This window comes from Coturnix japonica, chromosome 21 (assembly GCF_001577835.2).
Source record: "Coturnix japonica isolate 7356 chromosome 21, Coturnix japonica 2.1, whole genome shotgun sequence".
Classification (NCBI taxonomy): Eukaryota; Metazoa; Chordata; class Aves; order Galliformes; family Phasianidae; genus Coturnix; species Coturnix japonica.
This window is the reverse complement of record NC_029536.1, coordinates 4,418,664-4,446,466: the sequence shown is the minus strand read 5'-3', so window position 1 is coordinate 4,446,466 and position 27,803 is coordinate 4,418,664. Positions and strand designations below refer to the sequence as shown.

At 43.4% G+C, this 27,803-nt stretch overlaps 1 protein-coding gene across 1 annotated transcript in view; it reads left to right on the top strand.

The window, feature by feature from the left end:
* KAZN (kazrin, periplakin interacting protein) overlaps window positions 1–27,803 on the top strand; it is a 129,453-nt gene that overhangs the window by 6,801 nt on the left and 94,849 nt on the right. The window contains exon 2 of the mRNA XM_032448735.1: window positions 26,814–26,971. The gene's annotated coding sequence lies outside the window, so the exon portion shown is untranslated. The remainder of the gene's footprint in view (window positions 1–26,813; window positions 26,972–27,803) is intronic.

Sequence of the window (27,803 nt, the reverse complement as noted above, 5' to 3'; positions counted from 1 at the left end):
TAGAATCATAGAAGTCACCATCCCTGGAGGTGTTCAGTAAGCACAGAGATGTGGCACTGAGGGACATGGGCAGTATTGATTGTAGGTGGGTGGTTGGGCTTGATGATTGCAGAGGTCTTTCCCAACCTTTATGGTTCTGTGATTCTAAGCATGAGGAATGGTAGCATTGCTGGGTTTCCTTTTGTTACCACCTCAAACCCATTATCCCAGGAGCTCCGTGGGGGCTGGAGTTGGTTGTAGGACTGATGGGTGACTCCTTCAGGGTATACTTTGTGAAATGATCATTGCATCTGTCATTTCCTTTAATAAAACATAGAATTTATGGAATAGGCCATTTAAGACCATCCAGCCCAGCCCTCCTCCCCTATGCCCACTGACCATGTCCCTCAGAACCATATCTCCATGGATCTTGAATACCTTCCTAAGAAGGAGTTGTCCCTAATATCCACCCTGAGCCTCCCCTGGTGCAGCTTCAAGCCATTCCCTCTAGTGCTCAGATGTAGTTAATACATGGAAGAATAATAAACTTACACAACTATTCTGTGGTCGTATGGCCAAAACTGGAGAGATCTGAAGTCAATACATATATTCACCCCTTGAATGAATCTCAGATCTTTACGGTAGGGATGACTGATGGTTGGACTCGATGATCTTAATGGTCTTTTCCAATCTTAATGATTCTGTGGTTCTTACATCTCATCCATGCAGCTCATGATGGATGGCGTGATTTATGGCTTCCTGTGCAATACTTTAGGCTTCATTGTGTTTTTGTATACATCATTATTTCATGTAGAAGATGAGGCTGTGAGCTGTGAAACTGCTGAATTTAAATATGTAAAACTTACCCATGATTTGTGGGGAGAAATTTGTGGGATGAAGCCAAAAGAACTCAAACAAACCAACCCTAAATGGACACTGGGTGGAAGTAAGAGCTCTTGCAGATGCTTTTCGCTATGTAAGACTGAACTGTTGAGGAAGGATCCAGTCCTGGGGGATCCTGAAAGTGAACAACTTCAACAGATATGCTTGAGACATGGGAAATTCGTGTTCACAGCTCTCCTGAAAGCCTTTTTGCTGTCTGTTGGATTATTGCTTGCTCCAAGTCCCAAGATGTGCAGTGCTGAGCTACACCCTCTTCCCACTGTAATAACAGAGGTTGTACAAGAGCTTGCTGCTGCCAAAGCCACAGTTCATAGAATCATTCAGACCTATAGGATCATTAATGGGAACATCCAGCTCCCACAGCCCTCGGTGCCACATCTCCACACCAAGCACCTCCAGTGATGGTGACCCCACACCTCCCTTTGCCATCTGTGCCAATGTATCACCCCTCGTTTTTCCTCACATCCAACCTGAAAACCTTGGAGGTTTCCAAACACTGTTTAGGATGATGATGCTGAAAGTGAATGAACGTAGGGAGCAGAGCTGGGGATGAGCAATGAGGAACTCCTTCTGTTTAACCATTGCAATAGTTTGAAGAAGAGCAACAAAACCCAACAAAACTTCTGCTTGAGCAGCTTGGAGCTCAAGACCTTCCATTTTGACTTAGAAGAGTGTTTGTGTGGGATAAATCAGCATGGAAATCCAGGTTGGCTTCTTTTTGGGGGGATGGTCAGGGGGAATAGGTGCAAAAATGGCCATAGTAATTCTGGTTGTATTTCCCAACTTGTCTATTCACTGCATCTGGTATAAAGGGCTTCTGTAGCCAACCTGGTGGGCTAGCTGTGAAAGGGAAGGCATTTGAGGAGATGAAAGGAGCTTTTCTGATATTAATCCTTGAAAAATAGCCAGACGTTTCTTCCTGTGTTTACCAGGTCGTCCTTCAGATCGAAAGCTTGTGTGTGGGAGGCGTTTATGTGCTTTACACAACACTCAGAGATCAGTGGAAATGAAAAGCAGTATAATTACCCTCTGGCCTTCTATCTTCCTGCAGTATCAATCCCCAGAGAGCAGAAGGATGGGGTAGGGAAGCATTCACGCTGAGGATAATCATAGCCATTAGATGAAACAATGCTGACTTAAACACGACTGTGGTGTGTGTGTGTGTTTTTTCACCTAGTAAATCCTCAGTTTCAGTCAATGCTGTTCTGCCTGAGATGGGGAAGGACCTGCATGCAAACTGAGCTGCTGGGTCTAGGTTTGAGCAGATCCCAAAGGAAGGTATCGCTGAGTGTAGGGGGCACTGTGCACAAAGATGTGCTTATCTGCTCTGAGTTCAGGCTCCGACTCAGCCTTAATTACAAAGCTGAGATCAGTTTGGCTGAGCTTTGGCTGATAAATAATTAACGTGAGGATAGAAGTTTCATTGCAGGGCTGTGAGTTGGGGGGACATTGCAGCCCTTAAAAAGGGTGAGGAAGGGATGAGATGTAACAGGACTGGAAGCTGAAGGGAAGCAGTGGTTTCAGTGGTGGTTAAATAGAAGGGAACTGATCGGTCTGTCATCGTTAGAGCTGATGCACGAGCAGGGAGGGACCGTAATTGCGTGGGGAACGCGCCGGTGTCAATAAGAGCTTGACTGAATGTCACATCCACTCGATGGTGCTATGAAGGGAAGGGAAATCACTCAGCCTTGTGCCCCAGAGGAAGGTCAGAGCATCCATTTATCTCTGCCTGAAATCAGTGGGAAGGAAGGTTTATCCAGCGTTAAGGATTTGGTGGCTTTGAGTTCTCGTGCCTTGGCCAAAGCTGGTGGGATTAAATCTACGCATTGCTGAACAAGTTTTAGCAGAGAATTCAGTGGAGGAGATGTTTGCATTATCCCTTAACTATAATGTTAGTAAATTAGGAGATTCTACCATGTAGAAAACTTGCAGGACTTTGTATTAAGTCAAATTTCGTCAGGCTTAAAGCATCATCCAAAATGATGTTGGTTGGACCAGAGGTGATGGCCTCAAGTTGTGCCAGGGGAAACGCAGGTTGGATGTTTGGGGTAATTTCATCCCAGGAGGAGAGGTGATGGGCTGGCACAGCTGCCCAGGGATCAGTGGGGTCACTGTCCATGGAGGGGTTCAGTGTGGAGATGTGGCACTGAGGGATGTGGGCAGTGGGCACAGTGGGGTGGGTTGGGGTTGGCCTGGATGATCGTGGGTATCAGAGAAGGACAAGAAGGTACCACATCGCGTGACTCTGTGATGGAAGCAGAGGGTTTTGGATATAAATAGGATGGGCAATGTTTGCTTTGGTGCAACAGGACATGATTTAACTGCAAATGGAGCTGATATCACCACTGCACCAAATGCCGTCCATCAATCCCTACAGTTGGGCCACTTCTCTTAATTTCCATCACTCCTAAAATACATGCAGAGAAATTGTTACTTAATCCAGCCAGCACCATCAGGGTGAGGCTGCTTATGAAGAAAATGGCCCGGCAGTGTTTTTTGGAGGTTTGTTTTTCAACTTATCCATAAAAGAACTGAGATGATAGGATGTTGTGTTCCGAGATGAAGTAGCCTGAAGAGTTAGAAAGAAACGGGTGAGCGTCTAAATAATAAATGACCCCAGCAACAAACATTGTAGGAGAAGCTTTTAAAGTGAGAAACAAACACACTTTAATGTCGTAGAGTATGGGTTACCTGTGAGAGAAATGATATCAGACTCAAAGTGGGGAAGAGCTCCTTTGGTGCTGCAGTGTCCACAGTGATATTCGAACACTTTACCAAGCCATAAAATAAAAGGGATTTATTATAATTTTACAGTGTTTCTTTTCTTCGTGTGGAATGAAAGGTTCGGTTGCCTCCAGTTTATTTCGCACCTAATAATATTGATTTTTGCCATCTATTTTTCCTTCTTTTTTTCAGAGCTTTTATCCAAACTTGGCACGAGGTTTAAACTTTAATGCAGTCGACAACATAAAAGCCAAGTTTTAAAGAATCTTATGATGGTAATTACATTTCCCTGCTGGAAACTAATGTGTATATTACATAGAAAAATACTTCTTATAGTTGGGAAGCCAGTGTAAAGGGGCTGTCACTTAAAATGTGGCAATCACCCTTCAGCTCTTCAATGCAAGATAGTTTCAGAGTGTTTGAAAGACATGAGGGTAGCTCGTGCCTTCCAATAGCTTTTAGTATTTGCCCTCACCTCTGTGGGGATACATTATAGATCTTATTCTCTTCCCTCCCAGAAATAGTGTCTGTTCTTCTGTATTTTAGGATTTCAGGTTTTCTCTTTGCTCCAGATCTGATTGGAAGCTCCCACCTGGAGGATGGATGTGTTCAGTGTGGGGATGTGGCACTGAGGGACATGGTTGGATGGACTGAACTCAGTGATTATAGAGCTCCTTTCCATCCTTAAGGATCCTATGATTCAGCATTCAGCAGCAGCATTAGGCAGGCTCGGTAAATCAACCAGCAGTGACTACTAGGTTTACTTCTTAATTTACTAATGAAGTTCAGACCATGTAAGGGAGGACCTTTGGGTGCTGAGATGAGAGCAGTGACGGCTGTGATCACTGCAGGGCTGGGATGCTGAGCTGTGCAAACCACGTGTGGGATGGATACAAGCAGTGATGCAATGCAGTGCTGAGCTGCGTTCTGATTACCCACGTTAGCACCTGCATTTCCAGGCTGAATTCTCCTTGCACTGCAGTGCTCCATTTGCTCAAAGCAGGAAGAAAAAAAAGCAACCCTGCAGATCTGCAAGATTTCTTTAGTTTTATCCCAGTATTTTGAGTCCCATTGGTGCAGTTGTCATCACTCTGGATTGCAAACAAACCCCATCGTCCTAAATGTTTGCCTTGTTCCTAACCAACAGGTTGCTATGGTAACTTGATGTTGCTCTGGCTGCTGCACCAGATGCACAGCCCTCTGTCCCCGGACCAGTTTTTGTCTAATCAATTAATGGCATTTAAATTAAACATACAAAGTTATTTGATGTCACTTATTTTGTATGTTGAGATGGATGTTTGCAGAGCTTTTCCTCTTCCTTCTCACCCTGGAACATTAATTAACTCCTCCAGATACTGAAGACCATCAGACAGTGCTGTGGTCTTCCCCAGCCATCGGCATTACAACCCTCACTGCCCACGTGGGAAGTAATCAGCACCCGAAATAATTGCTTTTCACAGTCAGCTGTCTTGTCAGATATTTAAGCCGTAATGAAATTGTTTGCATTTCCAGGAGGAAATATTCAACTGAAATGAATGGTAATTGCAGGTGGAAAGTGAGGATGGTAATGGACCCGGTCCTGAGTGCTCAGCAGCACAGGAATCCATTAAATAGAAATAGGGAGCAGCTGTGCAGAGAGGTGGTGGTTCCCCATCCCTGCAGATACCCCTGGTCAGGGGATGGGGCTCTGAGCACTGATGGAGCTGTGGGTATCCCTGCCATTGCAGGGGGTTGGGTTAGATGGCCCTGAGGGTCCCTTCCAACACAACCAGTCTATGGCTTTCTCCTGACACTCACACTTCTTGGACAAGGATACTCATTTTGAGTGCTCACATCCAGCATCAGCCAAGAGAAAGGGAAAGGTGAGGAATGCATGTGCCACACTTTGTACTGAGTTTTCTGATCTGTGGCCATAAACTGCAGAGAAACGGGCTGACAAATGAGTAGCCCACAGGGAAATCTTATTTACAAGGAAGGCAACAGAAACACTTAAGGATCTTTTATTAGGCTTATTTAGATCATGTGCCTCCTACATGGTGAGAAACTTCGTAGTCACTGCAGTAAAACAGCAGTAGGTATGTGCTGAGTTACAGAGTATCCCAATTTGCATCCTTAAACCTCCTCTGCTCTTGCTGCAGAGAAAAGGAGTCTGGTAATGAATGTGCAGGGAAAAGCAGAATCCAAGAGCGAGGCTGTGGATGCCCCCACTTTGGAGGTGCTCAAAGACAGGCTGGATGGGGCTCTGAGCAACCTGGTCTATTGGGAGATGTCCCTGCCTCCAAAACAGAGGTTGGAACTTGAAGGTCTTAAAGGTCCCTTCAAGCCCAAACCATTCTATCATTCTATGACAGAAGAACTATTCTATGATTTTAATGAGTACCAAAACTGCAAGGACTACAGGAAGGGAAGAGTTGTTATGGCAGAGAGTATCTGCATGCACACACCAAATGTAAACCTGGGTTGTTGTTGTCTGACTGAAGCTCTCCCATCGAGTCTGATTTTTTAGCAGAAATATAAGCCTGAGCACCATTAATTGCTGATTAACCCTGCAGCCTGATTGTAGCCAAGGAATGACAGCATTCCCGTTTTGCTCCTCATCATCCCTGTAATAAATGGGAAGAAATGAGTGGGGTGATTCTTGGGGGCTGCATTAATGCCAAAGACAACGATGCTCCTGCTCCGATTGTGCTACTTTGATTACTGAGCTGAGTTATTAGATCCATGAAGAACACCCATTTAAATGTAAATCCATTCTCCTTCCGTAATAGATAAATGTGCTTTGCCTTGAATTTGTAAGCAGAAGACATCACTTTGATATACTAACTGGAACTGAATAAAGCTAGTCAGTAGACCAAGGGAAGGATGCGGATGGCTTTAAAGCAAAGGGAACAGAGGAGTCCATCAGTTCATTAATTAACTTCAATTTCTATTTTAATGAACTTTCTCTGGTGCCTGTTTAAGCATCCAGATGCTTGCAAATGTGTGTGTGTGGTTTTTTTCTCTCCCAACAATAGGCTTTTGCTGGCATTTAATGAATTATGAATATGAGGTCCATGTTTTCTCTATCCCAGAAGTGGCAGTGGGGACATGATGCAGCCATGTGCCAGCATGGGGCTGGGGCCCAAACCTGAAGGGTGGATGATCTGAAAGGAGGAATACTGGTGATGTGGTGCCGTGGTGTGTTCCTTGGAAGTTATCCTTCCCACAGCCAGTTTTCTTTAGGAATTCTCTGCATTTAGGGATTCAGAGAAAATCTCCTTTGCTATTTGTTTCGGAAGCATTTTGGAAGGGGCTCAGCTGGCTCAAGGGACTCAGGGCTAAGCAGGTGGGCAGTGCCCTGGAGGAGCTCACCCGGCAGCCAAACTGGACCTCAGAAGTCAGATAAATGGCACACTCATATTTCTGTCTGAGAGCAGTAAAAGAAGGAATTGTCCCTTGGTTCAAGACCTAGAGATTTGGAAGAGCTCTCAGTTTTGTGTCTTTTCTTCTCTCTTCAAAATAAAAGGAGATATTTTCCTCTTGCTGACTTCCCAGAACTCATTCTGCCAAGGGCTCCCTGTGTGCTATTGAGCAAAGTGCTTGTTCCCTCTCATTCAAATTCCCTCTTGCAGTTCAGCCCCTGCACCCTTTTATATCCTCGCAATAGAAGGGTTGTGGAGGGAGAAACATCTCCATGTATTTCTAGGGCAAATCAGAACTGTGTCCCTATAAAGAACTGCAGAACTACAACTGGGGACCAGAGACACAAACCACTGAGTTTTGTGTTGTAGACAAGTTGGGTTCATGGTTTGACTAAATGATTTTCATGGTGTTTTCCAGCCTTAATGATTCTATGACATGGCTTGGATTGCATGGTGTTGGTGGGTTGATGATTGGACCTGATGATCTCAGTGGTCTTTTCCAACCTTTATGATTTTATGACTCCGTCTTTTCTGGTTTCTTCATCCTGGGCTGGTTGTGTTGTATGTGTAGGTGCAGCTGTCCTCGTTTTGGGATGAATTTCAGCACTTGTCCCATTAGTTGGCTGCTTAATTCTTTTAAACATCACAGTTATCTGTGGAATGAAACAGATTTAAAATCTAATAATAATAGCAGAGTAAATGCATCTGCCAAGCATGGAGCTTCCCAACTATTGCTCATTGTAACCGTAATTAGCCAGTTAAAGCCATCAGACATCTGTGTGTTAGGAGATTAAGCCTATCCTGCTGCTTCCATTAGCTCTATGAGCGCTGTTGCGTTACTGCTCCCGCTTCTCATTTCTCCCATTTCTCACCAGATTCCACAGGGAAGGTTTCATTAAAAACATACTGAAATAAAGCATATTACAGATGGGTTTGTGGCTGCTGGTTTGGTGCTGTGTGTCGAGTGATAAATCCATAGACTCGCTAAGGCTGGAAAAAACCTCTAAGATCATCCAGTCCAAGCCCAACCCAACCCCACCATGCCCACTGACCACGTCCCACAGTGTCACATCTCCATGTTCCTTTTTCTTTTCCTTTATTTGTTTGGGCTGAAGATGCTTCCAACAATTTTTTTTTCACTCTTCTTTATTTCCTCCTTGGCACTTTCTGATTTATCCCTATGTTCCAAACCCCTTCCTGCACCTGGATGAACTACAAGGACTATTCATTTGAACACTGCATTAATGGGATTTTGTCTGCGAGGAGGCAGCACAGATATTATTGCAAATTAATCTTTTAAAATCACAATGGGCTTAACTCCGTGTTTCATTGGAACCTCCTCTGAATTAGTTGCTGTAAAGTCATCAGCAAAGCCAACCCGAGTGTTGTTTTGCTGTGAGAAAATGTACAGAAAATGCCCAGCTTTAATCTCACACCGTTTTTTGCCTTTGGCACAAATTATTTGTGCAAATACCTGAGATTGGTGATGAAAAACCAGGCTGGAACTAGAGAGACAGTGCTATACAGGCTATATATACATATGTACCCCAATTCTAAAGTCCAGACCCCAAAAGCAGACCTCTGAGATGCTTTCAGATCTCTGAGATGTAGCTTTGGATTTGTTGTTGCTGTTTTTAAGCCCAAACTGAAGTTCTTGTACTCAAGACTTGAGCTTGGCTCTGTGGATTACCTGCCCTTGAACCTGTTTCCATGCATTTCTGATCATCAGTTTGACAGGAGAGGTAATTAAAAATTACGAGTCTGGAGAATCAGTGGTGGGATGGAGGGAGATATTCTTTGTGCTATAAACAAAGCACTTCTGCACTTGGGGCAAAACTGTGTCTGGCAGAAAGAGAATGGGACAGTGATCTTGATGAGAATTGATGTCTGATGGGTTTCTCAGTCTCTATACACTGTCTTCTGTGGAATCTGAGTTATTAAAGCTGGATGACTGATATACCTATACAGAGAGGGGGGTGACCCTGAACCTTTGCCAAGCTTTGAAAACCCTAGGTTCATTTATTTAGATTTTCTTTTTCTGTCTCTAAAACCAGAATGGAATAAAACAAGTTCAGGAGTCATCAGATAAGGTCAGAGAAGAGCTGGAGCAGTCAGTCAATGGGGGATGGTGTGGACACAATTCTTCTGAGGTCAGGGCTGAATGAGTGGGCTGCCATTCCTGAAAAGCTGCTGGGCTGCAGAGCATTTCTTCTATTTCTTATGTTAATTATTCTTCCCTGATATGGAGTCACTAAGGTTGGAAAGTCCAACCACCAACCCAACCCCACCATGCCCACTGATTATCTCACGACACAGCTCCCAGAAAACACTTCAGTGCACTTTTGAACTTGCAGTGCTCAGGTAGGCTCCAAGCCATGGAAGAAAAGAGTGAATTCATCCCTCGTTTCCAATTAGGTTTGCATACGAAGCAGCTCGTGCACTGACTTAGCTCCGAGCTGAAGAGCAATGCTCTACTGGGTCAATGATTTTTCTGCTAAGGAGCCCCAGGACAGCCTCTAAGGCTAAAAGCAGCTCTAAGTAATGGCAGGGATCAGTCTACCAGGTCAAAAGCTATTTGTTGTGGGGAACCATGGCACTGCAGCAATGCTTTCAGATGTGTCGCCTCTGTCCTGCCTTCTGGACACAGCAAAGTGTGAACTTGCTCAAGCTGATATTAATATTTAATTTGTGATGAGATAATTAAACTGACCAGCAGAAAGCCTCAGAGGTCAAGTGTAATTTCAGCTCGTATCAGTTAACTCTATGCTTTTTTTTCCAGTAGGACTCTGATGAGATGCTGAGAATGTGTTTTCTTTGTATTAGAATCCCACTATTTGCTTTCGTGCCTCGTGTGTATAAACTGCTGTGATGAGAAGTACCTTGTTTTCCAAACCTTTCCAAAGGATAGTGGGGTTATTTATGCCCCGTCTTGGTGAGGCAGTCAAGGCCAGGTTGGATGGGTCTCTGGTCAGCCTGGGCTGGTGGGGGGCAACCAGTGCACATGGCAGGGGTTGGAACTGGATGATCTTTAAGGTTCCCTCCAACCTAAGCCATTCTATGAACACGTCAGTGCTTATTTAGGTTTTTAAACAGATATACTAATATGCAGGCATGTAATTAAGATCATAATTAAATGCATTCAATTATTTTATTGTCAAGGTTTAGGGTTTCAATGGAATTAAGAATGCAGTTGAATTCTAATCCAAGGCAATGTAAACCCCCCCTCTATGGTTCTGCTGATTGGGATTTTATATTCCACACAAGAATATGTGATCAGAAGCCTCTTCTGCAGATCCCTGTGATGCCAAAACGTGCCATCTGCAATGAGCTGCTCATCAGACTTGGCTGCATAATTTCTGCCCTTAATTTATCGGTCGATGAGACTCTTAGAATGCACTTCATAGGTCTCCAAAGGATTGCCTTGGCTGCCAGCCTGGGAAATACCAATATTGTAAGGATTAAACAAACGAAGGAAAAAAAAAAAAATCAGATAATCTAACAGTGTGACTGAACCAATGCAAAAGGAATATTTGGATTGTGTAGATGCATTGGACAAGGCAGGGAAGAGTGGCTCTGGAGGAATCAATGTGTCAATGTCGTGGATGCACGATGTGCATTCGGATACACCTTCTGCACTGTAGCCTCATTATCATGTGAATAATAACCCCATTATTATGTGAATAATCGATTCACAACCAGGGACAGTGGAGGTGTCCAGGAAAAGGGTTGATGTAGCACTGAGGGACGTGGTTAGTGGGCATGGTGGGGGTGGGTTGGGGTTGGATTTGGTGATCTCAGGGTCTTTTCCAACCTCTGTGATTCTATGTGAGGTGGGTGCACAAGTGTCAGCCATGGGGTGACTGTGTTACCAACCTACCACAGCAAATCCTCCTTCCCAGCATTTCACCAACTAATGAATGTTTTCCTTCCTGAAGAGCAGATTGACTTAATTGAGCATTGGGCAGTGGCAGGCAGTTCCTTTCCCACCAGGTGGGTTGGTGATATGTGGCTGTAATTGTGAGAATATGGAGAAATCCTACAGACAGTAAAATAACTTGAGATGGATGGGAGCTGAGGAGGTCATGGAAAACTGACATAATTTATTACAGACATCTACTGTGTGAGCCAGGGATGTGTTTTTTGGATGCAAATCTGTAAATAACAGCTCTATAACTGACTAATGGAATCATCAGCTGTGCAATTAATTGCTTTCCGCTGATGCCGGACATGCATCTCTTTGATCCATAGAATGTTTACATTTCTAAATCCATAGTTTTTAACTGAAAATCCATGCAGCTGAAGGAAATCAAAGTTTCTTTAAGTATGATGCTACCAGTTGCAGGCTGTGATGTAGAGCTTGATATAACCAAAATCCAAATCTGAAGCTGATTTAGTTCAGTCTGTGTGGATTTGCTCCATCCCTGCAGGCATTCAAGGCCAAGCTGGATGTGGCTCTGGGCAGCCTGGTCTGATGGTTGGTGACCCTGCACATAGCAGGGGGTTGAAACGAGATGATCACTGAGGTTCTTTTCAACCCAGGCCATTCTGTGGTTCCATGATCCTATGACTGTCATCATTAGCCAAAAAACCCTGTGAATGGAGGCTTTAGAGATCTGCTGACTGCTGAATCCCTGGGGGTGGTGTGAAGCTGTGTCTTCTGTGGACGTGTAGATCTGATCCCTCTGGGGACCCCACAGAGGAGAGGTAAACCAGGCCTGAATCCTACCTGTGCTTCCCCAACACCCACATTGCCAAGAAAATTCACAGTGGATGAAAAAAAAATCTCTGACAAATGGAGAAGCTGGAAAGGAGCAGGCAATTAAGATGCATAACGTTCTGCTCTAAGTGGCGGACCATAAATCTCAGCCTGTGGAATGCTGCATTTTAATGCCGCACGCTCAGCGCATTGCAGGCCATAGCTGGGCTCTGAAGTCATCCCAGAGGGAAGCAAGGAAGGTCAGACTGAAGCTATTAAAAGGTGTCAGGCCTTTGGTATGCTGTTGGCAAAATAAAAGGAATGAGGCTCTTTGCAACTGTTTGCTCTCACTTTCAGAGGAGGTTTTAAGGACCTTCGAGTGGGTTTCCTGCTTGATTCTCTTTATTGAATGTGGTTTATGGCAGGAGGATGAGAAAATGTGGTTAGCAGAAATGTTAGTGTGAGAAATGAGCAGGAAGTATGACTTTGGGCAGAGCTCAGAGCTAGCTAAATGAACTTTGCAAGGAAAACATTAGCTTCATGGTGTGGTTGGACCGTGTATCAAGTAACTTGGTCAAAAAGATCCCACCCTTCTGAATAGAAGTGGATATGCCAAAGACTCCACTGCCACAAGAAAATACCATAAGAATGTTGCAAAGAGGTAGAAGAAAGCTTCTCTAAACTCATATTTTTTTCTATGATTTGCATTTTTCTCCCATTTCATCTTCAATATATGTTGCCCAACCAGCCAAAGACAAAACAGAACACGGGTTTCACACATTTATTTCAGTTGAAATGTACTGAAATGTATAGAAAGGCATCCACCCCAGTCAAGATTCTTGAGTGAATAACTCAAATATACATGTTTTTTCATCACTCATTGTCACCTTTGGCATCCAGTGTTTGGGACTTGGCAGATGAAGAGGTCACCTGTCAGCCTATCCAAATGTTGATTCAGAGATGTTTTATTTCTTCCCCTTATTTAAAACAAGAATGCCTCTAGTTCTCTTTAATTTCTTGCGCATAAAAATGCATTCGTGATAAGGCAGTTGTATATTTATATGCTACTTGAGCTGCCGAAACCATATTTGACCTTGAGAGATGTAGGAGTTGGCTTTATTTGCCTGAAATCATAGCAATATTTTCCACACCTTGCAACCCTGCTGTGCCTCCTGGAAAACCATAAGCCCTCTGATTGAGAAGCACCAACTGGAGGAGGAGCTGAAGCAGTCAGAGAGCTTGCTTGCATTTGCAGACATGGCAGAATGCCCGTAGAGCTGCATGTGTATTTGTAGTCCTGTAATGAACATAATAACTGTGCACAAATCCACTGTGTTATCAGCATACATCCAGGTGTTTAGAGCCTTTTCCAAGCATGCTGAAGCTGAAGGAAGGTGGTTGTTGATCTTTGGAGTGGCTTTGGGAACGCTGTGTTAAAAAGGGTCTTGTGATGATTTCAGTGGGCTTACATCACTTTAACCAAGAGGAGAATATCTCCAATTGTTTTATTTCCCATTGCAGTACTCCTTGGGAATGATAGTGTTTAATTAAGTCATGCGAGAGCTGACCTAACTACAGTTAAACCAATTTACTGAAAAGTACCAGGAATTGGTTAGACTACAAATAAAAGCAATCTGATTTTGGCTGAGCTCTCTGTAGCACCTTTTATGAATTGGCAGCTCCTTTCTTCTTTCCTCGTTTGAGGCAACTTCAGAAGATATGATTGGAAGCAGAAGGAAGCCGCGTTCTCAGATTTCCAGCCAAAAGTGTGCCCCTCTTCCTTTTTCATCTTGTGTTTATTGTTTTATCCCATCAAAGAAAAAGAAGCCAGATATCTGTGTTTCAGGAAGAGCCATGTGTAGGAGTAATTGAAGGAAAACAGGCCGGAGGCTTTCTCAAGGAAAGAGAAATCTCATTGTTAGCTTATCGACAGAAAGCAATGGCCGTGTTAAATGGAGCTGGGTTAACTGTGTAATTAATTCGTCCCTCTAAAAGTCTGTGTCATCTTTGCATGAGATTACAGGAGGGCAGGAATGAAAGGCCTTGTCTCTGGAGCTGCTTCTGTTTTATTTCTTAAGGGTAGCGAGACAACATCCTCCACTGGACACTCAGGGCTGTTGTAAAGCCCTTTTAAACCTTTCTTCCCATCAGTGCCCATCTGTGATGAGTGTAAAGTCAAGAAAAGCCCCTTTCCCACCAGGTAGATGTCAGACCCACAAGTCCCAAGCAACCTGTGTGGTCAGGGTAATGGGTTTCCTCTTGGTTTCTCTTCCAGTGTCTCAGCACTGAGTGGGAGAGCGTGCTCATGTGCTTTGTGTTCTTTCTTGTCTGAGCACCAAGAGTGGGGTTGGCCAGTGGACTGTGCAGCAGCAGAGCAATGTCTGTCTTGCTCATGGTTACACATGTATGAATGGGCAAAGCCATGTTCTTAAAAGGAAACACAGAATTGTTAAGGTTGGAAAGATCATTGCGATTATCTGCGACAACCAACAACCCGTGCATGTGACTGCTCTGTACCATGTCACTCAGTGTGACATTTATCCTCTTCTTGAACACCTCCAACGACCTTCCAGCCCTCCTGGTAATCCTGTGCCAATGCATCGCCACTCTTCCAGTGAAGTAATTTCCCTTATATCCAACCTGAACATCCTCTGTGCAAATCATTACCTTTCATCCTATCAGAAGAAGGGAGATGCAGTAAGATCTATACTGCATGTTGCATAAGAGAATGGTCATTTTTCCATCTGAATGTTGTCTTCTGTCTCTTATAACAACCTATACAGTATCAATAGCCAACTTAAAGTGCATCCATGTATACACTTCATATTCTTACTTTTTGTTTCCAAAGAGTTGGATATCTTAATTACGTGCAGGAGAAGGCGTGCTTGAGTATTTCTTATCATCATGATCCCTATTTCAACCCACTTTTCTCACCAAGTGGGACAGAACCATGCTATGTTTTATGATACATTCTCCAGTATAACCAAACTGCATGGTCCAATACATGCTGGGCACACACAAACTCTGCAAAACAGAGATCCTTGCTTTTACTCATTTACCTCAAATCATTCTAAGACCTCATCCGAGGTCAGCGAGAGCTGTGAACTCTTCACATTGCATTCAGAGTAACTTCACATTTGCCCTTTGGATGCATTTGCACTAATCAGCCTCTTTCCTGTTATCGCCGGCTGAGTCACACGCTGCCTTCCCACTTCACATTCAGATTTTGCATGGCGTGGTCGATGATGACCCAGTTTGGATAATTGTCCTAGTAATGATTCATTACCACTATCCAGAACCCACTTCAGCAAAACACTTAGATGTGCTTTAAAACGCTGTACTCACAAGGAATTGAAATTAGCAATAGCTTAAATAGTCCGGAGGTGGGGAAAGTTGTGTGCTAATCGTGCTTTTCCCTTCCTGATGTCACTGAAAAATGGTTCCATCTCACGGCGTTTTGCAAAGAGTGCCAATTTGAGATAAATAAATTCGATAAGCAGAGTCAAATAATGGCAGCGTGTCATTGGTGATTAAATTCGACACCGAGCTAACATCAATCTCCTATAAACTGTGTGGCATTGACGTAAGCCTTTCCTACTGGAATCTGGCTCTGAATTATAAAACTGTCTGAACCTTACAAAGAGATTTATTTCAACTCAACCCTCATCGATTTGCTGGAGAACAACAGGGGGAACCACAGCATTGGTGGATGCCTTCAAAATTTTCTCTGCTTAATCCTTTGTCTTTTGCAAACAAATGCGGAGTGAAGGAAATATTAAATAGAGTTGCTTCTGGATGCTGTTCCACGTGGGGAACAGTGCTGCACCCCCTATGTGTGTATTTATATCTCTATAAATTGGCTTTTCTCGGCTGAGCTGTGACAGTGAAAAATGCAGCTTGGGCTCCAGTAGAATTCTTATGCTATTGCTAATAATCTTCTATGCATTTTTCTTTTCTTCTTTAAACCACATTGGGCATTGATTCTTGACTAAATAGGTTGAGTGTGCTAACAAGTTGACTCAGTGTGCCACTAAGTACTGTTTAATTTGCTGTTGGAAGTTGCAAGAAAATTTTCCCATTAAAACCACAGCCATGTGAGCTGCAGTATGGAGTGTTCCAGAAGACTTTTACACATTATTAGCACTACAGTAGGGGAAAAGTGCTTTAAAGAACATTAAGGAAAAAATATATATATATTTATTTATATATATATAAAGTCGTTAAAAACATATTTGTCAGCTTCCAGAGAAGCTAATGAACAGAAACATAATGGCATATTAACAGCTTGAGGTCCCTTGCTTTTCCAGGGAAAACTTTGGCCTGGCATTCCTCTTTCATCTCGGTATGGAAATGCACACTAATGAAGGCTCTTTTCAGGGCTGTGGGTATTGAAGGGTTGAAGACGTGACAAAGAAAAAAGTAAAGGGCTGCGAGTGTGTAGCTGCTGCTTTTGTGTTGCGTGCAGAGAAAATCTCCATCCAAAGACAGAGCAACAAGAGGAGGGTGTAGAAAAAGCCAGAAAATAGGTTTTAAGTTTTTGGGTTTTGGTGATATGTCACCAAAAGGGATGAATAGCAGCAGGAGGTGCCCAAAGGGACAGGACAAGAGCTGATGGCTTTGGGTTGTGCCAGGCAAGGATCAGGTTGGATATTAGGGAAGATTTCTACTCCAGATGAGCAGTGATGGGCTGGTACAGCTTCACAGAGAGTGGTGGGGTCCCCATCCATGGAGGTGTTCAACATGGAGATGTGGCAGTGAGGGATGTGGGCATTGGGCACAGTGCGGTGGGTTGGGGTTGGACTTGGGAACCATAGAGATCTTTTCCAACCTTGATGTTCTCCTCACCAGGCTCATTTCTAAGGCTGATTTTGAGGTTGGCACTTGGGGGCGGGGTGAGGTTGTTTTTGCTTTTCATTAAGCTAATCTTGTCTGAGTTGAATAGCTAAGACATGATAAACCTCATGTTCTTTTCATTAAAGCCACCCGTATCTCTTCACTTCTAGCGCAGTGCATCCTATCTGTCAGCATTATTAAAGGGTTTATCGTTTTGGCTTCTCATGTATATCACAAAGGGGTAGAAAGGATTTGATCCACAGACGAAGACATTATTGGGTGAATCCAGCAGACCCTTGTGCTGTAATTGGCACCTGAATATGCTTTCGGTTGATAGTGCTGAAGATTGTGCAAGCAAATTACTTCTTGACCACAGCTTCTTCTTTATTTCCAGATTCTAATCTATCCTTTATTCTTGTCAGAATAGCAATAGTTGTTGCTTCTTTAATGCAGCTTCAAACAATGCATTTTCTTCTTGCAAATATATTAATACAGGAAAGTGAACCAAAACCTTTATACATTTCTGTGGTGTCTTTGTCTTGCTGCAAAGCAGTGTTTGTGGGTTACTTTGCCTGTGAGAACAGTATCTGATGGAAGTTTCCCATCTGTGGCAGAGAAGGAGCAGTAACTGAACGCTGATCACTTATGCAAATGGACAAGCTGAAGTGAGCTGACCTTTCCAAGCGAGGAGATGTTCAGTGCACTGATATGGCCCATAAATGTGCCTCTCTGCCCTTTCTCTGAAGTGATCATCAGGGGTCATGAAGGTAATGATCATCAGGAAAAGGTCCCTTTGAATAAGAAACATCGAGAGTGAGTGTAGTCTGAATAGGCTGTTCTGAAATACCATGATAACATGGAGCATGAAAGCACCCATGTTCAAAGCAGGAGGGCCAACTTACTGCATTCAAGTGTGCTGAAAACGCACCTTTCAATTCTTAGTGCAGTGAATAGAATCATTAAAGTCAGAAAGACCAATAAGATCATCCAATGGGATCATCCATCTCCCACCAATACTGCTCACATCACTCAGTGCCACATCTGCACACTGAGCACCTCCAGGGATGGTGACCCCATCTCCCTGTGCAGCTGTGCCAATGAATCTTCTTGCCCGCTCATTCTCTCTACCTTTGTTTTATGAACATCCTTCCTGGTGCCTTCCTGGCTGTAGCAATCCTCCCACAGAGCTGTGAGATGCTTTGGTGGAGCTCCACCAGGGCAGCTCCCCACAGCCTGACTTCAAGCCAGCTGCAAGTCCAGCACCTGTAAGATATCAACAGGACCATTTCTGGTCCTTGCTTTTCAACAGCGACCTTTTGTTTCCCTTTTGTCCATCAGGCTGAACAAAAGACATGCTTTCTCTCATGCTATCCATCAACCTCTGGTGATTTTTCCCCAGTTCAAGATGTACTAGCTGAGGAATTTGGAGTTAATGGACCCAGATGTGATGCTGTTGCTAAGAAACCTTGGGTTGCCTCTGTAGCATCCTTGTGCAGTTCTGCAGGTGCCTCCCCAACGGGGCTGCTCCTTGTCCAGAGGAGGGTGTGCTTGCATGTCTCATAACTGGGGGATGTTAGATAGAGACAGAAGGGTGATTGAAAAACATAACCCATCCGTTTCACACCAATATCCCATAGCTTTCTTGTTGCCATGGCAAACATGGAAAGGAATTCCTAGGCAGCCCTTCAGGTGAGGCAATGCTGCCTGCAGGGGGAAAGCAGAAAAAAAGCCTGGGGCTGTTTTCTGTCTTGTGGAGTGAAACCTGAGGTTTCTGCTGCAGGGATTTTATTGAGACAGCACTAAGAGACAGCTGGGCCTTGCAGACATCAGGTTTGCAGAGAGGGAGCTTGGGAACCCTCAGGGACCTTGAGAGCCTCCGTTGGACCCTTAGGGACCTCCAGAGACATTAAGGGGTGTTTTCTGACCCTGCCGTGCTCTGGGCGTGCTGTTTGATGCTGGATAAGAGTCATGTCCCTAATTCTTTCTTTATGTGCCTGAAGTCCACCCAGGACACCAGAATTCCTCCGGTGGGAGCAGAGGTAGCTTCTATGAAGCAGGACATGATTGGGAAGTTGTCTCATGTTTGCACAAGTCTGAGCATATGATATTTTACTTACACTGATATTGAATTCCAGCCAGCTTGATGCTGATCTCACCCTGACTTTATATATACACAGTTGGTCCCAGCTCAGCCTCTGCATCTTCTAAGAACTGTCTACATACAGCACCAACATGGTTTTACAGAGCTGTGTTATCATTTTCCTCTCCTCCTCTGTCTTTTTGTCCATAATTAACAGGGACAGTCTGTCAATCACTTGTCAGAGTGGAATGCTTTCCCTTCATCCATCACAACGCCTGTGCCAAAGGAAATGCTTGTTCCCTTAGGCAGCTGCCAGGGGAGAGCACGCAGTGATGGGCTGAGCTGTTAATAGGGGGGCAAATTAACTTTTAATGCTTGTGTTGTTGTTTAAGCACATTCAGGGGTCTCAGAAAGATGAAAGGCCCTCAGAAACTGTAAGTCATCCCTACTGCCAACTTAAGGATGTTCTTGCACAGGGAAAGACATCCTCAAAAGTCAGATGCCAAAATGCCACCGGTGCTCCAAGATTTGGGATCCAAAGAACCACAGGCATGTCTGAGAATGAAATAAACCCCAACACCCACTTTCCTCCTGCTGACAGTTATCCTCTTGTCCTTTATAAAACTTTAATTTCATTGCTTTGCCAAACAATCTTGCTGCAAATGCTACAGAAGAAAGCGAGGGAGGGAGGCTAATGCAATGTATGTTCTCCCTGTCTACTGGGGTGTTTGGTTTTCTCCCGCATTCTGATTGCTAAAATAAATGCCACCAGTGAATGTTTACCAATGCAATGTTTGTAATCTGGATATAAAATGGGAAGGTTGGCTGTGATGTCAAGGTCAAAGCTAAGGCACTAGAGCCAGAAAACAAGGAAAATGATGCCTCCTGCTGTTAGTAGAGTTTGGAAAGGTTATTTTCACACTGGTTATCATAGAATCATTAAGGTTGGAAAAGACTTCTAAGATCATCCAGTCCAACCATCCATTTACTACCAACATTGCCTGCCAATTCATGTCCCCAAGTGCCACATCTCTTGAACACCTACAGGGTTGGTGACTCCACCACCTCCTTGGGCAGCCCATTCTGGTGCCTGAACACTCTTTTGGAGAATAATTCTTTCCAAACATCCAACCTGAACCTCCTCTGGCACAACTTGAGGTCATCCCCTCCATCAAAATAGGAAAAAATGCACTTAAACATTTCCAAGAGGCTTTTCCACGTGAAGAAAAGTTACGAGGTGCTGAAAAATCCCACTGGCTCCAACAGGGGTAGAAGCACCTTAGCAGAAACATGAAGAAAATCTAATAAACAGAAAATAATGAGTCCAAATGGGAGTAGCGTTTGAATACCGTGTAATTAGTACTGAATGCTCCACTTGTTCTTTTTGCTGGGGATGTCATCATTTTGACAAATGATTGCGCTGGGGTAGGATGGAAACAACACCACTGAAAAGAAAGTGCCCACGAAATCCTGCTGAAATGCAGTGTGGAACAGGAGAGGAGGATGTGCTCAAACATCATTGAGAGACGTTTGTTTTCTTAATGATACTTCACTATGAATACAGCTTTCAAAAGCGTAGAGATCTTTCCAACCCAACCATTCTGTGTTTGTATGATTCCTCTTGCAAATCAACAAGGTTTTCCTTCACTTGCAGCTCATATTTCCCATTTATCTGTGAGATGATGAAATCCCATTTTCTGGAAAGTTAAACCCATCACATTTTATGAATGCTTGGAAGAAGGCTGAGTGCATTGCTATGCTGGAGGAGCAGAAACATGAAAGATTTTCTAGGACTGCAGCTTGAGTTACTTGGTTTAACTACATGGAAATCCACCTGAGCTGAGCTTGAAGCATGCAGACACAGTTGATCACAGGATAATATTCTGTACAGAGAATACTCTCTTGCTAGGTTTTATAGACACAGTTGACAGAAAGAATAAGCTTAAATACTGCCCTGAAAAAAACATGCTTTATTTTGAGAGGATTTTATTCAGTTCTCTGCCAATGAAAACGAATGACACTGGAGAAGGGTCTTCAATGCGAAGCTTTTGCTCCAAAGACATAATTGTGACAGGACTATTAAATAATAAATATGGTCTCATTTTAGCTTTGATTGCATGAAAATACTTCTAGACAGTTATTTTTACTCCATATAAATAGATCTGGTGATATTTGATGCAATGGTTTGGTGGGTACCAGTCAGAATTAGGCAGCAATTGACACAATAATGTCAAGACTGCATCAATTATGAGGAAGGCCAAACATTTGATGTTTGATATATGTTTTTAATGTAGAAAAAGAGTCCTATCTCCACCAATAAAACACAGTCCTATTGCTTCTGCTCATTGGAGGTTATGGGTCTGGGATGCAAAGGAAATGCAGCAGTACAATTAAGAAGGCAGGAGCTGACGGCGTGTGGCTCTGCCGGCAGGATCAGTGCAAATATAGCATCTGGTGTGATCCTTGGTGTCACCTTTATCTGTTCAGGAGCCGCATCGCCCTCCTGGTTGTCTCAGACAGTTGGTTTTGTGTGAGCGCGATAAAACGTGACCCTGTGATCCGCTGTGCTCAGCTGTGCTTTATCAACCTGTGCGCTTCCTCTGCCTGAACGCTGGCTTTTCATAACACTGTGTCAACCTTGGGCTTCCTTTTTTAAGGATAGAATTGCTAAACCCAGCATTTTGTTCCTGTCGCATCTTAAGGTTTTAAGCAGCTCGAGGAATCCTCTAAGGAAATTTAAATACCTGCTTTGACTGTTAACTTCTATCCCCTTTTCTTTTCTTCCAGCTATGAACAATTGGTTTTCATAGTGAGGTTTGCAGTTGCCATTATTCTGACCTTATTGCAAATGTAGTAACTGGTGGCATTTCTGTATTGGGCAAATCCTAATCTAGCAATTGGCAACCATGCCCATGGCAGGGGGTTGGAACTGGGTGATCTTTAAGGTCCCTCCCAAACTAAGCCATTCTACGTGAAATGCAAACTTTATTTTAAGTTTTTGAACCCTCCAGCTTAAAGATGGGCATTTTAAGGTAAAATCTCAAAAATATCAGCAAAAAAAACAAACAAACTAGATTTCCCTTTTATTTTTTTATGTCTCCTTATTTTTTAAGCTGCTCTCAGGATTCCTGGTGTCCTTCTCTGATTCTTGCTACCCCAGTGGATTGGCAAGACAATGCTCATTAGTCTCTCAACACTCACAAAGGCATGCAGCTCTGCTTCACTCTCTTCCAGCTGTTTGGTGGGAAACAAATCAAGTCCATTTGTCTTCTAACAATTTCGTTTTATTCAAAAACTCAGAAGAGCCTGCGATTTATTAAATTCCCCTCAGGATGTGTTTTCTTCCACCTTTGACACCAAGGAGATGGAGTATCCTGTTTACGCCAGGAGCTGCTTGTTAAAACAGAACAATTCATGATTTGGAGTTGAATAGCAGGGAAATAGCCAAGCAAGTCCCTCACCCGTGGTGGCATCTTTGTTCTTTACGGTATTTCTCTCGGCTACAACCCTCATGTTTATGGATGAGAAACCAGAGCGCAAAAGTTGACCCTTCCAAGATCATGAGGCTTTGGTGACCCATCCAAGATCATGGGGTTTAGGTGGCTCATCCAAGGTCATGCGGTTTTATTGACCTATCCAAGATCTCAGAGTCAGTTTTGGGCAAAGTGAGCGCCAGACCTCCCTTGGGCTGCCCACTTCAGTACTTGCACATATGGGCTTTGCTCGCTGGGGTCAGCTCAGAGCAACTGGATATCTGGCCCATGTTGCTGTGTTGGCTCACGTAATTTTGGTTGTTCACTTCCTTTTTGTCTAAATAAAGCAGCTATTGTTTATGAAATATAATATTTGCACAATTAGCAATGGAGATGACAAATGATTACCTATAGAAACACGAGAGCAGCAGCTGTGGGTCTTGTCTGATCTGGGGAGGGGTTTTCATTTCTTGGCAAATTTGAAATGAGTTTCTCTTGCAGATGTTAGATTTAATACTGTAAATCTATTGTGCCTCCCAGTCTGACATTGTTCCTGGAGAGGCAGATTGTGGCTCCTCAGGGATTAAGGCATCTCACATATCTCTGAGAACAACAATAGTTGTTGGCCAAAGTTTGGTGGGGTCCAGTTTGCTGGAGGAGTTATGGGTTCCTTCCATTCAGCGTATCACAAAGCAGCAAGAATCCACCTCTGACTGCTTTGTTCCAACCTCTGACTTGGTCTCACTGTCCTACACATACACAAAGCAAAGTTTATTTGCATTTTTGTTCTTTCCTTTGGGGCAAGTGGCTGTGTTATTTATTAGGGTAGCTAATAGAGCCCAGAGAGGGAAAGGCAAACTTTCAGGCGCTGGAAGCACTTCTGCTCTCCAATATTCATGGCTCTAGCAAGACTGTTGCCAGAATAGAAATATATTGCTCATTTTCTACGTGACCCCTGGCAGTATTTTAGCTCGAGTGCACAGTGAGCTTTTTAATTCTTAAGAATTTGGCCAAATGCTGGTAAACACTTCAGCTCACTCGCTGAGGAGCCAGGCTCATAGAATTTAGAGCTGAAGAAACTGAGGCAAAGCGAGGTGCTTTCATAGAATCCTTCAAGCTGGAAGGGACAGTGTCAATTTTTGGAAAGGTCAATTTTTGAGTGTGCCCAAACTTCTGCATGTGGCCTTTTTCTCTCTAAGGAGAGCATGAACATCTGTTCTTGCATCATGGCTCCAAAATTCTGATTCTCTTTCTGCTTCTTACTAGAATATATGGCTTTTCAGTACAGTAGGATATATGGCTTTTCAATACACTAGGATATATGGCTTTTCAATGTAGGAGCAACGTCATGCAAAATTGCATAAGTTGTTGTCAGATTACTGCATTCAAAATACATGTATATATTTACAGCCAGCTAAAAAATTGAGGTTTTAATGGAGATAGTTAAAAATCCAACCTCGAATAGAAACTCCTGGGGCATTAAAATAAAATATTAATAGAATAAAGGTCTCAATAAAATGCTGATCACTAAAGAGCTTTCACAACCCCACAAAGCTCCACTTCTCGATGTCGTTTTTCATTTCCAAAAAGGTCAGGTTGGTAAGGAGAAGCTAATAAGCTGAAAAAAATGACCAGCTTCATTTCTGGGCTTGTTTTGCTCAGGAACTGCAGGGCCATTTATTGGTCTGATGGCTTTCTTCTGCATCTGGGAAGCTATGAGTGCAGCTCTTTGCCAGTTACATACAAAGCGTTTACAGCCCAAAGAGGCCAGCTCATTAGTAATTACTGTAATGAGTTCTTCTCAGTGTTTCTCTGAAAGGTGATTGAGCCCCTAATGTAGACACCAGATATTTTTCCTTCAGTTAATGGTGTGGTAAATTATTCCTGCGAGGGGCTCATTGAATGGCTTCTTTGGAACAAGTTAAAGACTACAAAGGAAAGGAAAAGCTGTTGGTCTCTTCATACCAGTTACAGGAGACAATATTTACAGAGTGTTTCAGCTCTAGATGTTTCTGCAGAGTGTGAAATGTTTGGTCAAATAAATGGCAATATCACCAATGCGTGGTTGCTGCAACGTGTATTTCCCATCTACCATAATATTGGGTAGATCAGCCAAAGGAGAGTGAGCTCATTTGGGCTCCTTTGGGTTTCTTTGGGCTTGGTTTGCACAGATGGAGCTTTTGCCTTGAGATCCTGGTGGCCGTGGGCCTTGCAGGTATCATTGTGTGTGCTCACCCATTGCTATACTGGCAATGGAGAAGGGGTAACACTCATCATGAGCTTGGCTTTTGCCAAGGGAGATTTCTTCTTCTACCAAGTGAATAAACTCATTGATGCATCCAAATGCAATTAGCAAATGCTGCAGTCGGAATGCTTCCTAATCAGAATCATTAATCAGCTGTCCCAGACAACCACAGTAACGTGGCTATGGGACATGGTTTAGTGGGCAGGTTTGGTGGTAGGTGGATGGTTGGATGAGATGATCCTAGGGGTCTTTTCCAACCTTTATGATTCTGTTATATGTAAGGACAGGTCTTACTTACATCTTAGCTTTGTCTGTAATTGGTATGGTTGCATACAAAAAGTGGGGAGAGATGGTACAGGAAAGGCCTGAAGTGCCTCAAATACCTTTGCCTCTCTGCAAAAACAAACCCTGTAGATGATGTTTGAGAAGCTGTTTTGTAATATTAGGCTTGAATGAATTGCACAGTTTGCCCACACACGTCATTGCCTTTTGCTAGGTTCTCAGAACCACTCATTGGAGATGAGCTTCCCCTGGCAACCCCACACACTGAAGACTGCTCTGTGCTCGGCTGGGATGGATTTTCCAAGGGTCAGTGCACTCAGTGTGGCTTTTTGGCTTTTCTCTCCATGGAATCACATCTCCAGCCATGGTGATGAGCACTGACAGCCTGCAGGAGAGCCCAGCTTGGACATTGTCTTGAATCAGCTGATGAGCTCAGGAATTCTTCCACTCTGCCCCATGTTAAAATTATTATGGTGTACGTCGACTTCCATTTAGTCAATCCTGTGAGCAGGAATTAAATTTAGACACTGCTGGCTTTTATCTGTCACTCTGAGGATATATTATCTACAGTTTGTTTTGCACTCATCTGGGCAGTAGCTGGAGGGTATAAAATGGCATCTTATGGAGCTGTTTCACTGCTCTTCCTTGAAGCCATGAGCTTATGTATATGCATATATTTCTCCCCCATCTCTGGCAACAAGCAATTTCCTTATTCCCCTGCACATCCTTTGCTCTCTGGGGATTCCTGCCCAGAAGTGCTCAGCTAAAAAACCCCCTGACTTTACAGCAGCACCCCAGAAACAGATCCTTTCATATTGTAGATGATGTCAAAGAAGTAATGGAAAACTGTGATGGTTTCTTTGTCTCTTGAGATGGATCCTTGCAGAGAGGAAAGGTTGAAACTGGAATTGGAAAAGCTGGAAGCTCTGCTAGCTGTAACTTTGACTTAGCTGGTTGTCTTGCTCGCAGCGTTACTGATGTGCTATCAAGATGAAGCCACAAGCACTGATAAAAAGAGGCAAAATTGACTTTTCCTTCTTTCTTGAAGGCACAAACAAGTATCTTTAAAACTGAACAGAACATACCTGTGCTTATAAGGTCCATAATCAAAACGTTTTACATCCTAAGTTACACATTTGCAAAGGAACTGCCTGGTTTGACACTGCTCAGCAGAGATGTTTAAGATTTCCTGTTATTTTGGAAGGTTTTCCACTCTAGTTTTCCCACTTACATCTTGTGTGTGCACAAGGCAGGATGTTGCTCTTGATTTAAATGAGGAATATCAGATATTTCTGTTTGTGACCAGGCTGTGACATTGGACACTCAGTTTGGGCATTCTGTTTTTACTTTGGTGGTCAAAGATTCAGAAGATCCCAACTGCTTTATTTTCAATGCATTTTTCCATCGTCTGTATGGAAAATGCTTTGTTTCACTAACCAGAGTTTAAACATAGCACTATACTGACCTTCCCAAAGGGTAAAACAGGAAATAATGAAGAATGTTGAGCAGTTGCTTCAAACCAGAAGGTTAAAGTAGCTTAGGATAATACAATTCAACCTCTTATTTCCAGTGGAGTGAAAAAAAAAGTCTTTGCTAATCTTTGCTACCCTGAATTCTGTGATAAGATAATCTTTGGACAGAACCAGGTTGAGTGTATTTCAGTTGCCTGGTGTTCTTGAGATCAGTTTGTCAAGGTGTCCTAAATAACACATTGCCTTGCTGACAGCAGCTGGAGCAGAGCAGGGGCTGCAGTACGTGCTGCATGTGTCAGCAATGCATTGCTGGGAGCCACAACCTCATCAAGGGCTTTCATTGCAGAAGGGGAATACTCTGAAGAATTATTTGTGCCTCATTTATCTAATGAGTCTAGAGAATAGACTCACAACTGTAAAGGTTTAAAAGCAAACTGCATCACAAACTGAACAGGCTTGTCTCTCAGCCTAAACTTCAGCTTAGGTTTTATGAATGCTTAATATCAGATGAATTTAGGAAATATCTCATTAATTTATGTGCAGTGAACTCTTTTGTGCCACCATGTTCAAGCATATCTTGTTCCCATCCAGGACGTTTCATACAATCACACAGTTAGGTTGGAAGGGACCTTAAAGACCATCTAGTCCCAACCCTCTGCCATGGGCTGGGTGGCCAACCATTAGATGAGGCTTCATTCCCTTTCTGCTCTCCTCTGTCTCCCCAGCTGTGGAGTCGCTGCACTCCTTGAACGACCAGATCTCCCATTTTATTGTGAACAAGTCAAAAACTCTGGATGAAGACGAAGATGCTTTTCTGCCCAGCGAGAAGGAATCTCTGAAGAGTGCCATGATGCTGATGAGGCACCTCTTAATGGATGCACAGGTACGAAAGCAATACATCCACATCTGTTATCATACAAGAAAGACACGTTTCACAGACCTAGAGGCAAATAGTTCATTTTTAGGGGTGCTTTTAGCAGTGCAAAATGTTAGTCCCTGACACTTGTTTATAACTCACATGAGCTTATAAAGTGCACAGCTGGGGCAAGGCCATCTCAGTACAGAGAAGGGCTTTTGATGTGTTAGATTTATCAAGGAATCTCAAAATCATTAAGGCTGGAAAAGACCTCAGAGATCATCTAGTCCAACTGTCCACCTACCACCAATAGTGCCCACTCAAGCATAACCCAAACGCAACACCATTTAGGGCTGGGGATTGATATACCCCTGGATGGGAACCCAGCATCATCACCCAGTAAAAGAAAATCATTTTGGCACTAAACATCTGTGCTGATGCCACATTTGGAAGTGCTAGACACACAGCTGAGCTGCTGGTTTAATCTGCCTCCAAAATGTCAGTTAAAAGTCATGAAATCCTGTGAAGATGTTGCTATGTGCTTTATGTTATTTTATTTCTTTTTCTAATGGAATATCTGGTCAGTATTGCCCCTATTACAGCTTGTGCCTATCACCTCCCATTAGAAGTCCAACAAGGAGGGAATTACTTCTGTAAGGATTAGCTGCGCTGTATGCAAAGTTATCATACCCAGGTTTTTTCCTGGTCATTTTCCATGCTAAGTTTGCCATTGTGATGGTCAGCCCAGGTCAGTGTTGATAGCATCACTACTAATATGATGGTCCCCGGGGTTTGGTTTCTTCCAAAGCCACATGTTTTCATGTCTTATTCCTATATTCTCTCAGGTGGAGTCTGGTGC